This window comes from Vipera ursinii, assembly GCF_947247035.1.
Source record: "Vipera ursinii genome assembly, chromosome: 1".
NCBI lineage: Eukaryota > Metazoa > Chordata > Lepidosauria > Squamata > Viperidae > Vipera > Vipera ursinii.
Window position 1 is genome coordinate 193,063,466 of NC_139512.1, and position 17,303 is coordinate 193,080,768.

The 17,303-nt window shown below is 40.9% G+C and overlaps 1 long non-coding RNA gene across 1 annotated transcript in view; it reads left to right on the plus strand.

Annotated features, from left to right (window-relative positions):
* LOC310632646 overlaps window positions 1-17,303 on the plus strand; it is a 1,302,393-nt gene that overhangs the window by 898,285 nt on the left and 386,805 nt on the right. The window lies entirely within an intron of this gene.

Sequence of the window (17,303 nt, forward strand, 5' to 3'; positions counted from 1 at the left end):
TCTATGTATATGCCTGCTTATTAGGGCTTTCACTCACACCCCAAGCGGCATTATTACAAAGTCAGCTTAATTGCCCCCAACAATATGGGTCCATATATAAATTATGTAAGCAATTTTATATGTTTATTTAAATACATGAATTTACATAAACATTTATGTCATGAAACATGCACTATTTAGGGTGGCATCACGTTTTGAGCCATGAAATATTCCCTGCAGTGTACTTTGAATTTCTAGGCAATTTTTACTCAGGATTTGACCATCCAAAGCACTAGTTTTCCACAGAAAAGTAACAATATGTGTTTTCAGTTTGAGATCTTAACAGTTCTCTGAAGACTAACATGTAAAAAGTAAATTCATTAACATGTAAGAATTCAGGCTCAATGCATTTGTTGTTTATTGCATACCTTTAAATAATATGGTTATGGATACAATAATTTATTTTAATACTTGCACAAGTTTATTGACTTTGCGCTCCAGTTTATCTATGCTGGAAACTAGAGCTGCACAAAAGTTTTGAATTCGGACTATTTTGCATGCCACTGTAATTGTTTTGCTGAATCTGAAATAGTTCTAATCTGCTTTCAGTTTGGAGAAGAAGGAAATATATTGTCGGCTTATTCAGACTTTATTTTTGGGCTCAATACTTCTCTGATTCACCTTCAGATAACATTACTGGCAAACTTGTGATCCTAGATAATCTTATGCAAGAGTTTTACTGAATTTAGTAGGACTTACTTTAGAAAAGATGTACATCAAATTGTATTACACATTTTGCCACTTTTCTTCATAGAGTCTTTTCAAATTACCAAATGCTTTTCCCCATTAATTTGCTGAATTATATTTTCATTTCATTTCTGTACTGTCCTGGTCTTTTTTTTATAACTTATGTTCCTTCTGAAGCCTTCATAAGAGCTAATAAATGTTCTTGTCTTTTCTCCTCATTGCTAGATATCTTTATCCCCTTGTACATTTACTTGTCTTTCTCTTAATTTTCCAATATTTTACTCTTTATTGTGTTTGCTTTCTTTTTGAAAGGACTTTAATATGTATTTCATTAGGGATAAAATAATGGGGTCACCTTTCTGTTAAATCCAACTTGAGTATGTAAGACTAGACTCAGACTTTTCCTACCACATCCTTACGTTCTCTCTGTATTTTCATAAGATTTAACTAAAGCAACCTGATTAACAGAATAAATTCACTGTCTACAAAAACTAAGCTATCCATGTGCTTTCGTGGTATGCCCATGCAATGTGCTTCTCAACTTGATGGAACACTCTGCTTTTCTGGTTCACTTTCCTGTTTAACTGCAGTCCTGGACTCCCTTAAGCATCCCCTAACCAAGTACTAATCTGGTCTGACCATAATTTTCTAAGATTAGCCAGGGTCTGTTAGGTTATGTCTATATATAATGTGACTTCATTGCTAATCTCTGTCCAAGACGGGCCAAGGAATTCCCGCCCCCCACAAAGCAGGGATCCCCAACCCCCAGTCCACAGACCAGTAATAGGCCACAGCATGCCAGCAACCAGTCTGCACAAACAAGCAAAGCCCCAACTGTGGGATGCAGGCAACACACACAACCATGCACTCTCCAGTCCGCAGAAAAACCTCCCTCCACGGAACTGGTTCCTGGTGCCCAAAAGGTTGGGGACCTCTGCCCTAAAGGGTGACATTTTGCCCCTCTGTCCTCTTAGGTATGGCTGGAAGGTGCAAAGGAGCCATAAACCTAACAATACAAAATCATATTGGGCTGGGCTCTCAGAATCATTAAAACTCCATTTATTTGAGGAACACTGCCAGTAAATAAGGGGTCATCATATTTTGATTAAATAATTATATGTAAAGATTTATTACAATTAAGGTGGCCCAGCAGAGCCAAACATCCAGTGACCCTACTGATTGGCTGAGCATTTATGCCCAGCAAAAGGGTTGATGAGAAACTCAAAAATGCCCCATTGTGTGTCCCTGGCAATATTGTACAATAAAACTGCTTGCCAGGTATGGTCTACTATGCCTGAGACATAACTCGGGAAATTTAAAAGTTCCATTAATAAACTAAATAACCGATCACATTTTATCCAAATATGCTATGTGGACCCACCTTGTCTGATTAGTTGACGGTTCACTATTTTACCAAATAGAAAACTGTGTTAAATAAACATGGTTATATTAGTTCCAGTTGGGTGTAGCAGGCAAAGCCACCCAAACAGAAAGGAACTCATTCCAGAGAGGAAGCCTAAGCGAGTCCTAGCCAGGATAAGAAAAGAACTCTTGGTGGTGCAGTGGTTAGAATGCAGTACTGCAGGCTAACTGCTGACTGCCAGGAGTTCGATCCTGACAGGCTGAAGGTGGACTCAGCCTTTTGAGGTTGGTAAAATGAAGACCCAGATTGTTGGGGGCAATGTGCTGACTCTGAAAACCGCTTAGCGAGGACTGTGAAGCACTGTGAAGTATATAAGTCTAAGTGCTATTGCTATATAGCAGACTTGTCAAACTCGCAATGTCACGTGATGTCGTGAGATGTATAGGGGCTGTTTTGACATTGACAGCAATGGGGTGGGTGTGGCTTCTTGGTGAAGTGTCCGGCCTGCGGGCCAGCAGTTTGACACCCCTGCTATCAGTGGCGTAGTGTGGGGGGTGCAGGGGGGGGCGGCTGCACCGGGCGCAACATCGGGGGGGGGGCGTGCTCACACTTGCAGCTCTCTGCCCCTGCCTGGCTCACACTCTCTCACTGCAGTGCTGGCTGTGCGAATCCGATCCGAGCCGCCGGGTCGCCGCCCACTGTGGAGGGGGGTGTGCCAGGCGTGCGGTGTGGTGCGGAGAGAGAGCGAGGGACTATCTGGGGGAGGGACAGTGCAGCGGCCGCCCAGCGCAGTGCTGAGCGCGGGAGAGAACCACACCAGCCCAGCCCAGGCAGCAGCGAGAAGAAGCTGGATTGAAGTTTGGTTGGTTCAACAGTGACGAGACAGATTTCGATCCATATGTAGCTGCTCCAGCTCAACATAAGTTGATGTAAGCCAGTGGGTCTAGCAACCGTTAATTTATTTTTATTTTTTTTGCTGAAAGAGTAAGGCAATAGGCATGAAGGTGAATAAACATTATGTTAAGACTAAAGAAATGGTTATACAATGAAGGGGTGCTAAAAGTGCAGCAAGGCAAGAAAGTGATTTTCTTTTTTTTTCTTTTTTTAGAATTTTAGCAGAATACTACACCTATATCATGCCATACAAAAAAGAATCTGGTGCACAAGGCAGGAAAAGGAGAAAGATAGAGACAGAGCAACAAGCTAAGTTAGCTGGAAGCCTTCACCGGTTTTTGGTGAGTACTGCTGAAATTATAGCAGGACCATCAGCAGCACCACAGGAGACTCATAATCCTGATCCTGTGTCGGTGGACATTCCTGTTCCTGCATTAGAAGCAGAGACAGTTTCATCTAAGGATGTTTATACCCAGCCAAATCTGCCAGAAAATATTGACCAAAAAGTTTTTTTTATTGAAAAGTTTTACAAAAACAAAGTTTTACTCCCAAATCCCCCCCACCCCAAAACCACCCACTTCCCCCCCACTTCCCAGAGCTAAATACAGGATTATAGTTATAATAATCATATTCTAAATAGAAATTATGCAAATATACAATTAACCAAATTCATAATGTGCTTTAACTCCCCTTTAACATAACTACAATCAAAGTACCAATAACAATATCCCACTAAAATCTACTCATAAGCTAAATGGAACTTTTTAATCCCATATTTGTTCTAAATATAATCTATCCTTCTCCTCCAAACTGAAACATATCTTTCCTGTGAATGATCCTTCAAATACACAAAAAATCTTAGACATCTCTGCAAGATTCGAAACTTTAGACACCCATTCTTCTATAATAAACAAACTATCCTTTTTATATTCAACATCAAATTAGTTTCTTTAACATCACAATCTACAATAATACCCCATTATCCAATGGATTCAAAATAAGACTAGTATCCCAAACCTTTTCTATCCAGGTACCTATGCATGTTTATAACAAAAGATTTTTTCATATATTTTCTGTAAGAACAAGTCTGTCTCTCATATTCCTTTCCCGCCATAATTCCAGATCTTCCTTCAAATAAAAAAAAAGCTTTAGGCAATTTCGAATTAAAAAAGTTTTTAGAGGGTCCCTTCTTGTCTTCAAATGGCACCAAAACTCCATTCCAGTCCTTCATCATAATAGCAGATTTATAATCCAGTTCGATTAGTCTCTGATGTAAAAATTTAAAGAATTTTTACTATTGTTGACTTGGAGCATATAATCCAATAAAAAAAAAGTAATACAATATATGTCTCTTGTAAACAAACAACGTCATTTTTATGTTGTTTCAAACTTTCTTTCTTTTCTGTGGTGAATTTGTCAGGAACTTCACCATCTCTGATGACCATGAGCCTTTGGATCATAGCCTAGAGATCAGCTATTGCTCTCTTTGGACGTACTCCCCCCACAAGCTCTGAGGCAACCACATCTTGCGTAACTGGACCAGTTACAGGCTTTTGTTTTTGCTCTTTTTCCATACGCTTATATGCAGCTCTTGTCATCCTCTGTTCTTTTGGGTCTTTCTTTAATGCCAAACTCTGCTCCATAGACTCCGCCTGCCACATCTCCTCAAGAGGCAATGACATTGCCCCTTCACTCAATTGTTTATCTTCTTGTCTTTTGATTCGAGGACAGTGGTAAGCCTGCTTTCAGGACCTTAGTATAAAAATCTTTTGCTTTTAAAATTGTATCCAATCTGTATCTGGTCCCTGCATAATTTACCACAATTCCAATAGGTATTTCCCATCTGAACTGGATTTGTCGCTTCTTAAGCTCATCAGACAGAAAAGCAAAATCTTTCTGTTTTCTAAGAATTTTTTGAGGTATCTCAACTTCTCTACCCTCATCGCGTCCGCAGATAATCGCCCGGCCGCCCTGTTTAGGGTGACTTGCTCCCTCCTTAATCAGGAGGTGAGGGAGGATCCCTTGCAGGGTCGTGCCGAGGAGTTTGGTCAACATCTGTCGGATAAAATCGCTCGGATTCGGACCGGTTTGGACTCCAACTGGGCAGAGTCCAACGATCAGGACACGGGCGGTCTTGTCAATGTCATCTTGGAGGAGTTTGATTCTGTGACCCCTGAGGAAGTGGACAGGATTATGGGGAGGTTCAGCTCCACCACATGTTTATTGGACCCGTGCCCTTCTTGGTTGGTTTATGCAGCTAGGGAGAGGACACGAGGCTGGTTCCAGGCAGTCATATCTGCTTCTTTGAGTGAGGGTAGTTTCCCCACCGTCTTGAAGGAGGCGGTGGTGAGACCTCTCCTCAAGAAGCCTGCCTTGGACCCAGCTGTGTTAAACAACTTTCGTCCAGTCTCCAACCTTCGCTTTCTTGCTAAGGTTGTTGAGAGTGTGGTGGCGCATCAGCTCCCTCTGGTTCTGGATGAAGCGGATTACCTAGACCCGTACCAATCGGGTTTCAGGCCCGGGTACAGCACGGAGATGGCATTGGTCGCTCTGGTGAATGATCTCTGGAGGGCTCGGGACAGAGGATATTCCTCTGTCCTTGTCCTATTAGACCTCTTGGCGGCTTTCGATACCATCGACCATGGTATCCTGCTACGGCGTCTCAGGGGATTGGGAGTGGGAGGCACAGTTCTTCAGTGGTTCTCCTCCTATCTCCTGGGACGCTCGCAGTCGGTGTTGGCAGGGGGGCAGAGGTCGACCCCTAGGACTCTCGTTTGTGGAGTTCCTCAGGGGTCGGTCCTCTCCCCTCTCCTGTTCAACATCTACATGAAACCGCTGGGTGAGATCATTCGTGGTTTTGGAGTTGGGTATCATCAGTATGCCGATGATACCCAACTTTTCATTTCGACCCCAAACCACCCCAGTGATGCCCTCGATGTGATGTCCCGTTGCCTGGAGGCGGTTCGGGCCTGGATGGGGAGGAACAGACTTCAGCTCAACCCTGACAAGACTGAGTGGCTGTGCATTCCGGTATTCCGGGACATTCAAAATATTCCATCTCTTCTTATGGGGGGTGAGTCCTTACCCCCCATGGATAGGGCTCGCAACTTGGGAGTCCTCCTAGATTCACGACTTACTCTGGAAGATCATATAGTGGCCGTGACTAGGGGGGCTTTCGCGCAGGTTCGCCTGGTGCGCCAGTTGCGGCCCTATCTGGACCGGGATGCCCTGTGTACGGTCACTCATGCGCTCGTGACCTCTCGCCTGGACTACTGCAATGTTCTCTACATGGGGCTTCCCTTGAAGACCACTCGGAGGCTCCAACTGGTACAGAATGCGGCCGCGAGAGTTGTCTTGGGAGTTTCCCGGTACTCCCATGTTACACCTTTGCTCCGCGAGCTGCATTGGTTACCAGTTGTCTTCCGGGTGAGGTTCAAGGTTTTGGTTATGATCTTTAAGTCCTTACATGGCATGGGTCCGGGATACCTCGAGGACCACCTGCTGCCGGCGTCAACTCCCCTCCGCCCTGTGCGTGCTCACAGAGAGGGCCTCCTCAGGGTGCCTCCGGTCAGGGAATGTCGACTGGTGGCCCCCAGGGGGAGGGCCTTCTCTGTGGGTGCTCCGGCATTATGGAACCAACTGCCGGTTGAGCTCCGGATGGCATCGGATTTTCGCTCCTTCTGCCGCGGGCTGAAGACCCACTTATTTGAACTAGCTGGTCTGGCCTGATGGGGGAATATGGGTTTTTAATGGGTTTTTTACTATTTTATTGTTGTTGTATTTTAATTGGGCATTGGTTTAATTTCTTTTTAATTTTTGTACCGCTATTTATATATGCCATGTGAACCACCCTGAGTCCCTAGGGAGAAGGGCGGTATAGAAATCAAATAAACTTAAACTTAAACTTAAACTTTAAAATCATAATATCTTGGCCTGCAATTTGAAATTTTTCCCAATAAGAAGCCTGGATAATAGAATTTCTGGTTAATCTCCTGGAAAAATAAATCACTACATCCCTAGGTAAATTTTTTTGTCTAGCAATCCAGGAGTTAACCCTAAATGTCTTATCCATTTCCTTAAGTAGCTCTTCAGGTTCACATTTCAAAACAGGAGCTGCTGCTCGTGCCACTTCCCATTCCAAGTCTTCTTTAGGATTCTCTTTGAGGCCTCTGATACGCAAAGCAAACTCCATATTCTTATATTCTAATATGGTAAGCTCATCTTCTGTTCAGTCAATCTTAGCCTCTGCTCTATCAATCTTCTGTTCAGCATCACTGATTTTATTTTCCAAATTCTCCACATACTCCATAGCTGAGTCCACACGATCATCCAGGCGTTCTATATGTACAGCCAAACCCTGAAGTGCAAGCACTATATCTTCCCTCATCTGGTTATTTTGATTAACAAATTCTTCCCTTATTTCCTTTATTTCCTGTTGCAAAACTTGTGTTAACTGCATCACAACTCGCTGAATATCTGTCAGTGTAAATGCAGGAGGTGGGGGGGAGAATGGTTGTACTGTAGGTTTAGAGATTGGAAGCCCTCCCCCATGTCTTGCAGCCATCTCTTAAGTTTTGATTTCCTCTTTCAAAGTTAAAAAAAAGGAAAAAGAAGAAAAAAGAAGAAAAAGGGAAGAAAAATAAAAATTCTCGCAAAGTTCTTAACCTTCGATAACAGGCTTTCAAAAAATCAAAATACGATACTGGGTAGAGTCAGTTGCAAATTGTATCTCTTGCATTATTGCAAAATATAACAGTTTTCACTTCGCACAGGAAAAAAAACATTCCAGCACCATTTTTACTCCATTTCAAACTTGGAACTTGAAGAAGATAATGAAGCTGAGTTAAAGTTATATCCAAATTAAAAATTCAGATCTTCCTGCTTTGCTCTGCCTGCTTCTCAAAGAACAAAATACTCACAGTCCCATCTAAGCAGCAGGTGTAGTTGTTGCGTCTGGTTCCGCTCCTTTTAGAGTGAAAACGTCCTGAGAGCGGAGAAAGCCTGGGCTCCGAGGGGGCTCACCCTTTTATCCCCCAAACTACTTGGGAGAATCACAGGGGAGCTCTACCTCTACCCAGGCAGGCTCGCCTCTCCCTCTTCTCCCGAGGGAGAAGCTCCAGCGTCGCGGGACAGCTGATTTTCACTGCCTCTGGGCGCTTGACGCTTCCCAGGATCGGGCGGCTTCGAAACGCCGCCATTGGGCGCGGCAGCGCTACCGGAAGTCCAAAAAGTTTATACTGATATTGGCTATTGGCCTGAAACCATGGATGAAACCTTGAAAACTTAACTTGTCAGGCGAGGGACAGAGGAACTGCAGAATAAGGATGCATGGTTTCCAAGAGACAGGAATGGCAGGTCATTTTCCAAGGATTGGTTCTACATACATTTGGAGAATGGTGAGACTATGTTTAGGACATGGTTGGTGTTTTCTCCTGTAAACAATGCTGCATATTGCTTTCCTTGCATGCTTTTTCAGAAGGCTAAAGGGAAAAGTTCATTTGGAAAGTCAAGTGGATTTAATGCATGGAGAAAGTTAAGCCCTAGGTTACTAGAGCATGAGCGCAGTTCATATCACTTGAGTGCATTTACAATGTGGAAAGAATTAGAAATGCGGCTGCATAAACAGGAGACTATTGATGCTGCTGCCCAGCTTGCACAACAGAGGTCATTTGAAAAATGGAAGGCAATCTTAGTCAGAATACTTGATTGTGCTCTGTATCTAGCCAGGCAAACTTTACCCTTACGTGGTCACTCTGAAGATTTAAATACAGATGGTAACTGTGGAAATTTCTTAGAAACTTTCAAGTTACTCGCCAAATATGACCCAGTTGCCAAACAACATCTTCACAGAGTACAACGCACAGATGGTTACACTGTGTCCTATCTCTCTCCACAGAGCCAGAATGAGTTTATTAGCCTGCTCGGCGATCACATTCGAACAGTCATCTTTCAAAATATCATAAAGGCCAAGTATTTTGCTATAATGTTTGATAGCACTCCTGATATTTCACACACTGACCAAATGTCCCAAGTGATTCGATATGTGCATATTGAAGATTCAGGAGTCCATGTGACAGAGTCTTTCATTGACTTTATTCAGTTATATGGGAAATCAGCTGATGTCATTACAAAACAAATTTGTGACAAGTTGCAAGCTGATGGCCTTAAACTAGAGCATTGCTACGGCCAGGGATACGACAATGCTGCGACTATGGCTGGACACATTATTGGTGTACAAAAATGTATTTTGGATATGAATCCCAAAGCAATGTTTGTGCCATGTAACAATCACTCGCTCAATCTTGCTGGGATGCATGCAGTTGGTGTTGGGACAAAGTCTGTTACTTTCTTTAGCACTGTGGAAAAGGTGTATGCATTTTTCTCAAGCTCCACCCACAGGTGGGATATCCTTAAGAAACATGTACCAATTCGTGTAAAGTGATCGTGTAACACAAGATGGAGTTCAAAGCATGAAGCTGTATGTGTACTTGCTGAACACACTGAGAAAATAATAGACGCTTTGGAAGTGTTGATAGATGGCGGAAGAAACCTCTGAAACCAGGGGTGATGCAGGAAGTCTTTTAGTTTGCATAATGACATGTTTTTTTCTCTTTCTTGCATTTTTGGAACCCAGTACTAACCGAAGTAAATGATACTCAGATCTACCTGCAGCAAGAATTGAATGCTGCATCTATGCTCACCGAAATAACTCGACTTCGGTGCCACATTATCTTGTATAAGGAGGTCAATCCTGATGAGCAGGTTGCAAACTGGTCAGCTTTAGATTTGCTTCGCTGGGTGTATAAGTGGAAGCTGCAAGAAAGTTTAACTAACTTTGTTGTCACATTAAGAATCTTTCTTACTATCACTGTTTCTACAGCGAGTTGTGAAAGAAGTTTCTCAAAACTTAAACTAATTAAAACATATCAGAGATCTACAATGAGCCAAGAAAGACTGAGTAATCTAGCAATACTGTCCATTGAGAGAGACTTTAATGTAGATTTCATTTCCGTTGTTGAAAAATTTAATTTAATTTAAAATTTAATTAAAAGCAGGCAAATTTAAATTAATCTGTATATACAGATTGATATCTTGCACTTCTATTAAAGAATTACAATTAGAGGTACAGGATTGAGGAAGTTGGCTCCATCTAGCCCAGGCTTGGATCATCTCCAGGGTATGGTTCCATTTTGATGTTTAGTTTTTTTTCTTGATATTTTTTGTCGTTTACGATGGTTGTGAGATGACATATAATAGCATGGCCCATGCTAGGTTACTACATTTGTAGATTTGTATTCATAGACCTGCTGAAAATGTGGAGAATGTGTAATGCATGTTCGCACTCAATAAAGTGTTTGAAAATAAACTTGTATTTAGATGCATTTTACTTTAATTAAATCAGTATTTTCATAACAAACAATACATGTGCTTAGGGGGTAAGGGTTTCTTTAACTAATCTAGTGGAAGAGACTTGAGTGCTAAAATCCACGGGTTAGGGGGCGCAAATTACTTGCCTTGCCCCGGGTGCTGACAACCCACGCTACGCCACTGCCTGCTATATAGGATAAGCACCAGAATCACACACGCACACTGTTGCAGTAACTGCTTTCATGCGAACTGCACGGAGCTCTTGTATGGAAAGGAATAGTTAAATTTGGCCTTTTCTGGGGGTGGGGTAGGGGGGAAGGAAGAAATGTCAAAGTTCTAGCCCAGCTTTTTTACACCTACCCTGAAATATCAAGAACTGAGAGGAGGCCAGGAAGAAAAAAAGTCACACTCTGTAGGATGTGATCACATCTGGGAATAGGTTGTCATCTTCCAAACAACACCTGCTAACCTTAATCATGCATAAACAGACTGAGAAAGTTACAGAGAAACCTGAGCCCTATGGGACAATAAGGAGTTCATAGCTTGAATTCACAATTTGAAAATGGCTATGAGATTCACCCCCTGCCTTACTCACCTTATACTGTGCTTGGTTGCTCTCCCCCACCACCACCACCTAATCATATGTAGTCACTGGTTGGAATCACACCATACTAAATCATAAAATGTTCTCATTTTGGCTTAGATTATTAGGTGGCTCCTGTGATTGTTTATTCAGTTTATCCAGTTGAACAAACCATGACTTAGCACAATGTGTGGGTGCCATAGTAACCAACTAGAACAAAATACAAATGCTTAGAATAATTATTGCTAACACATAAGGCTGACGATAGTAAACTTAGCAAGAAGAGAGCATTTCCATATTTGCTCTACATTTAGATTTCCAAACTGCAAATCCCTCTAAAATACTGATACTCCTAGTTTTACAAGAACTTTTTTGAATACTTGCTCTCAGTTTGTTTGTTTTACATACTATAAATAAATATACTGTATTTTCTGGCATATAAGACTACTTTTTAACCCATGAAAATCTTCTCAAAAGTCAGGGGTCGTCTTATACGCCGGGTGCTGAAAATTTAGAGACAGGGCTGGCTGGAAAACCTGGAGCGGATCTCCCATTTAGTCTGCGTAGGGAAAGCGGGACCAATTGGAGAAGAAGCTGCAGTCTGTGATTTTTTTACAGGGTTTATAGGGTTTCCTGCCTTAGCAGGGGGTTGGACTAGATGACCTCCAAGGTCCCCTCCAACTTATTATTATTATTATTATTATTATTATTATTATTATTATTATTATTATTATTAATTATATTATTGTTTAATCCACTTGCACTGTTTTATGTTTACATGTTTGATGACAAACAGCCTTATGTTTATAAGTGACAGTTTTCCTACTAAGCACCTTCATGTCATAAGCATTTGAATTAAAATTACCATATTAAAATCAAATCTGATGTTTTTTAATTTTTATTTAGTGTGCGTTGGAAGAGGGGTAGTCTTACACGGCGAGTATAGCCCAAACCCTATAATTTAACAGGAAATGTAGGGGGTCGTCTTATACTCCCAGTCGTCTTATACGCCGGAAAATACGGTAATATAGAACACTTATAAATAAAACCTTGTAATATAATAAATATAAAAATAAATAAGTAAAATAGGCTATAGGCAGGAGTTACTAATATCATGGACATAAATATTTAGAGCTATAGGTTAAAGACATACAGTTGTTTTTCTAAAGCTTGCTATTCCTTCAACACAAACTGTGTCTTCCTCCTTTCCTCCCACTTGCCTTCTTTCAGTTTTAAACAGTCTGATCCTGAACTGATCAGGTTCAAAGATATCAATCTGAAATGAAACATTATCATATGCAAAAATTCAGCTTATGAAAATAGTAATCGAAAAACCCTCTGCATTTGTGCTTATTGTGTACAGTCAGCTAAGTCTGTTGTGGTCTGTGGGTTGCAGTTTTGTCTTCTGATTTCTTCTTTGCCAGTAGAGCCATGCCGTTGCATCCTAAATGATTAGAGACCGTGTCTGTTGCAGGTTTTCTGTCATGCATATTTCAGTTGCTGCTGCTGCCAGGAGTGGGGTGTGTGTGTGTGTGTGTGTGTGTGTGTGTATCTGTCAAGAAGCCCACTGGACTCAAATGAAATAAAATCTTTATAAGGAGCATAAGGAGGGTGGGATACAAATAATTGATACTTTTTTAAAAAGGTAAAAAATATTAAAACAAACATTACAAAAATATAGATGATAGATAGACAGTAGTACTTTTAATTTGTGTAATTAATTGTGTGTGTGAAACATATATAATATGCAAACAAAAACATAAAAAATTATATAGGATTAGATAGAAACATTAAATATTAAAAAATAATATTGTATTTAATATTCATCTTTTGCCCATGGGACTTTAACCTCAGAGGTGTTTCAGACAAGTGCTAATTGTTTTATTTAAAACATTCAAATAATGCTTTCCTTCTCCTTTGCTTTGTTTTCAGACATTTTTATTTTTATTCTGGCTAGGAGGCTTCAGATTTGGGTCTCTGAAAGACCCCCGCTGTTACCTCTATCTCAGTTGCAACATTTCCCAGCTGCCCAAACATATCGGCATTTTGATGCTCGATGGTTTGGCCTATTTAGACTCAGCAGACTAAACATCTGGAGCTAGTACTGTCTACTTTGGTATGTAGCAATAATTCAAATGATGCAGGTAGAGAACAACTGGAATCCCCTAGTAAGCTAACCAATAATGTGGTTTGGGTGTTTCACATGATAGGTGTTAGTTAATAAGAAACCAACTAGTTAATTTTCTAGCATGGTAGCCTCCAAATACATTTGTAATTCTGAGAGTTGTAATCAAACTGGGAAAATTCAATTAACTTGAATTTGATTAAGAAACTTGATTATCTCAGGCGGTATTTTACTACTCTTCAGATGTCTGCATCATTAGAATGAACAAATGAGTTGTAAAATCATCAATACCAAAACTGATCACCAAGCTTGGCTTACCATGAGACTCCAGTTGATTCTGCACCTCGATTCTCTTGGTTATACATACGTGATAATACAGTAGCCAAAATATTTTCACTGCTAGAAGGCCCCTTTTCTCTGAAGGACTCTTGGGGTATCAATCATCTTACTCATCCCTTAAACTGAATAACATCTTTGACTAAATCACGTATAAAAAGGTAAAGGTAAAGCTTCCCCCGCACATGCGTGCTAGTCGTTTCCAACTCTAGAGGCCGGTGCTCATCTCCGTTTCAAAGCCAAAGAGCCAGCGCTTGTCCAAGGATGTCTCCGTGGACATGTGGCCGTCATGACTAGATGCCAAAGGCGCACGGAACACTGTTACCTTCCCACCGTAGTGGTCCCTATTTTTCTACTTGCATTTTTACATTCTTTCGGACTGCTAGGTTGGCAGAAGCTGGGATGAGTAACAGGAACTCAGTCTGCTATGCGGCACTCGGGATTCGACCCGCCAAACTGCCGACCTTCTGATCGACAAGCTCAATGTCCTAACCCACTGAGCCACCGCATTCCTCTTAAATCACATATATATCTGTCTTAAACATATTCTGCTGTGATTAACTTTTCTTTACTAACAGAAAATATGGAAGGAAAGTAGGCAAGGTTAGATGCAAGGTGAATAGAAGAGAGAACTGTAGGCTGTAGCTAGCCCTTCTTTGTCAGTAGGATTTCTTGGCATAACTTTTAATTACCTCTTCTTCCAGGACTGCCCCCCCCACCCCCACTTCAGTTAAATGACTTTGAAATAACATGGAGTAAATCAAAGGTGAATGAATTATTTTGAAGCTGAGCAAATCGTTCTTTATGTTGTGTCTGGAACCTTTTGAAGATATCTCCTTCGTTAGCATGCTTATCCAATAGACATGGGTTTGTCTTCTCATTCAGACCCTTTTGCTTAGCTTAGATACTTTAGATACTTTCAACTAACGTGGTCACCTCTGTTCTTCTTTACTTCTTCATAAACTAGCTAAAAGGCACCAGTTGTTACAACAAGGATCTTTGAGGAATTCTACTTTGCATGTAACTCCAACCTGAAAATTGTCTATTTATTTCATTCTGATTCTCAGAGGGAGACATCTGAAAAATCCAAAGGTTCCAAGGTTACCAAGGACCATATTACTGCAGTCTTAAGTATGATCAGAGCAAGATTAACATGGCAATGTTGTGATCTGTGTGGCAACTATCATCCAGGTGGGAAACTGTGGCCCCTTTATTGCCTACTGTAAAATGGTTTTCAAATAAATATCTCATCTCTAAATACTTGTACCAGCTACAAATAATTTGATCAGAAGTTTTACAATAATAAAGGTAATTAAAACAGGCAAGTATCCACCCATAACAAACTTACCAATTGTTGATAAGAAAGACAAACAAGTCTGGATAGTGGACACTGAAGTACCTGGAGACAGCAGAATAGAAAAAAACTGGAGAAAAATCACAAAATACAAAGACCTGCAAATAGAAGTAGAATGACTGGGGCAAAAGAATGCAAAGGTAGTACCAATAGTAATAGGCATCTTGAGTGTAATCTCAAAACATCGCCACCAGTAGTTGGATTCAGCTAGTTCGCACCACTTCGGCAGAATCAGTAGCTAATTTTTTGTTGCCCAGGCCCAGAATGGACTTCCGGGAGTGACATCCACACAGAGAACCAGTTGTTCACATATTTGAATCCCACCACTGATCGCCACTGACAAAATCACCATAAGTCAACTGGGAAAAGGCAGCTTTACTTGGAAATACCTTTACATCATGTAGTAATATCTTTAATACCATCAAGTAAGAACAACACCTGCCTATTGCAGAACATTGGGAAGTGCTTGATTAAAGTAGACATATTTTACCATACCAGTTTTAATTATTTAATTAATAATTTAATTATTAGGTTTTACTGTGTTTTTTACTTGCTCTCTTACAACATGGTTTTTGTTTTTTGAGCAGGTCAATAACTGTAAAGTGGTGACTAAAGTAATATCATTAATGCTACGCTCTCAGGTAGCTGAGAATACAAATTGATAAAAATGATTTGTGTAATAACCCAGACAAAAAAACACATGTGTCAGATGGAAAGATCAGCAGCCCAAACAAAAAGTAAAAATTAGTGTAACTTAAACATGCTAAAACAAATCAGGTTTATGAACTGCTTGGTATTTCTACTCTGCTTGGTATTTCCCTAAGAGTAAGTAGGGTGCCAAGCAGGTCACCTCATTTCTGAAGGAAATAGGTAAAACCATAAAGAGCATACAGTAACTGGGATTCATGCAAAAGAGGGCTCGTGAATAATACCATTTTGGTAGTAACTGCAACACTGGCACAGAGCTCATCTTGCTGGGCTGCTATTCCATTTCTCCCACTGTACACCCACATTACGGATGGCCTCCCTCTCCCCTACATTTGCAATGAATCAAACTGACATCAGCAATAGGATGGAAAAGATTTGTTACGAAGGATGGCTTATGCTGAACCTCCTCTCAATCACAGCCCAGGGAAAGTTTCATAGGCAACCCGACTGGCCTACTTGTCATAACACTTTCCATTTGATTGCACTACCTGCTCTTACAACAAATTGATGACACTCACAATTTTCTGTCATTCAGTCAGAAGAAAAAAATGAAAATAGGTCACTCTGTCATTCTGTCCCCTTCCTGAAAATTATGGTTATTGAGCTTACAGACAAATATTTACTACATAGAAAGGGTAGGGGAAAAATATTCTTATGTATGCTAGTGTCCCAGATTATTCTTCCAAGAAGAAAATTAGTGAGAGTCCATTTCTATTACCACTTAAATATTTATTCTCACTCATCACTAACATTTTGATGGCTACGTACATCATGGGGAAAGATTCATTTCCTTGGCAGAACAACACAAATGCCTTTCTCAGTCGCAGCCACCCTCCATGTTTCATACCAGTGTTGCCTTTAAAACTGAGCCACCAGAGTTTGGCATGGAGTTGGAAGAAATGTTCCTGGATTTGGGAGAGAAAACACTATCCCTCTGCAAAATGGTTTTTTCATCCATCTCGACAGCACAAATCTCGAGTATGCCAGGAAAGGCAAAAAGCATTTATTAAAAGGGATCAAGTCCTTATATTAGGTAACAAATGGCACATACATTTGCTATATGTGATGCATCAAAAAGCAACAAATAAAACTAGGTTGTTGTTGTTAGCTGCGAAGTCGTGTCTGACTCATCGCAACCCTATGGACAACGTTCCTCCAGGCCTTCCTGTCCTCTACCATCTTCTGGAGTCCATTTAAGCTCATGCCTACTGCTTCAGTGACTCCATCCAGCCACCTCATTCTCTGTCGTCCCCTTCTTCTCTTGCCCTCAATCTTTCCCAGCATTAGGCTCTTCTCCAGTGAGTCCTTCCTTCTCATTAGGTGGCCAAAGTATTTGAGTTTTAGCTTCAGGATCTGGCCTTCTAAAGAGCAGTCAGGGTTGATCTCCTCTAGGACTGACCGGTTTGATCGCTTTGCAGTCCAAGAGACTCGTAGGAGTCTTCTCCAGCACCATAGTTCAAAGGCCTCAATTCTTTGGCGCTCAGCCTTTTTTATGGTCGAGCTTTCACTGCCATACATTGCAACTGGGAAATAAAACTATAGGATACATTAATTAGATATGAGAGTTAAATAAAAGGTAACATTGATCCTAGATAAAATTCCACAATTGGGAAATTTATGGGTGATGTCAACCTCTTTCCTGGTCAAATGTGTATCTTCCTTAATACTTGCAACTGTATTCAAGGATTTCCAGAATACAATCCCAATTGTTCAGTTTCTGAAGAGGCTAGTATTGGCTAGCAACAAAATCTTGTTGGCTAAAAAAAAAAAACCACCATGGTTTCTTGAACTTTAAAGGACACATGAATGCCATGCTAAATATGCTAGTATCATCTTTATGAAAAAG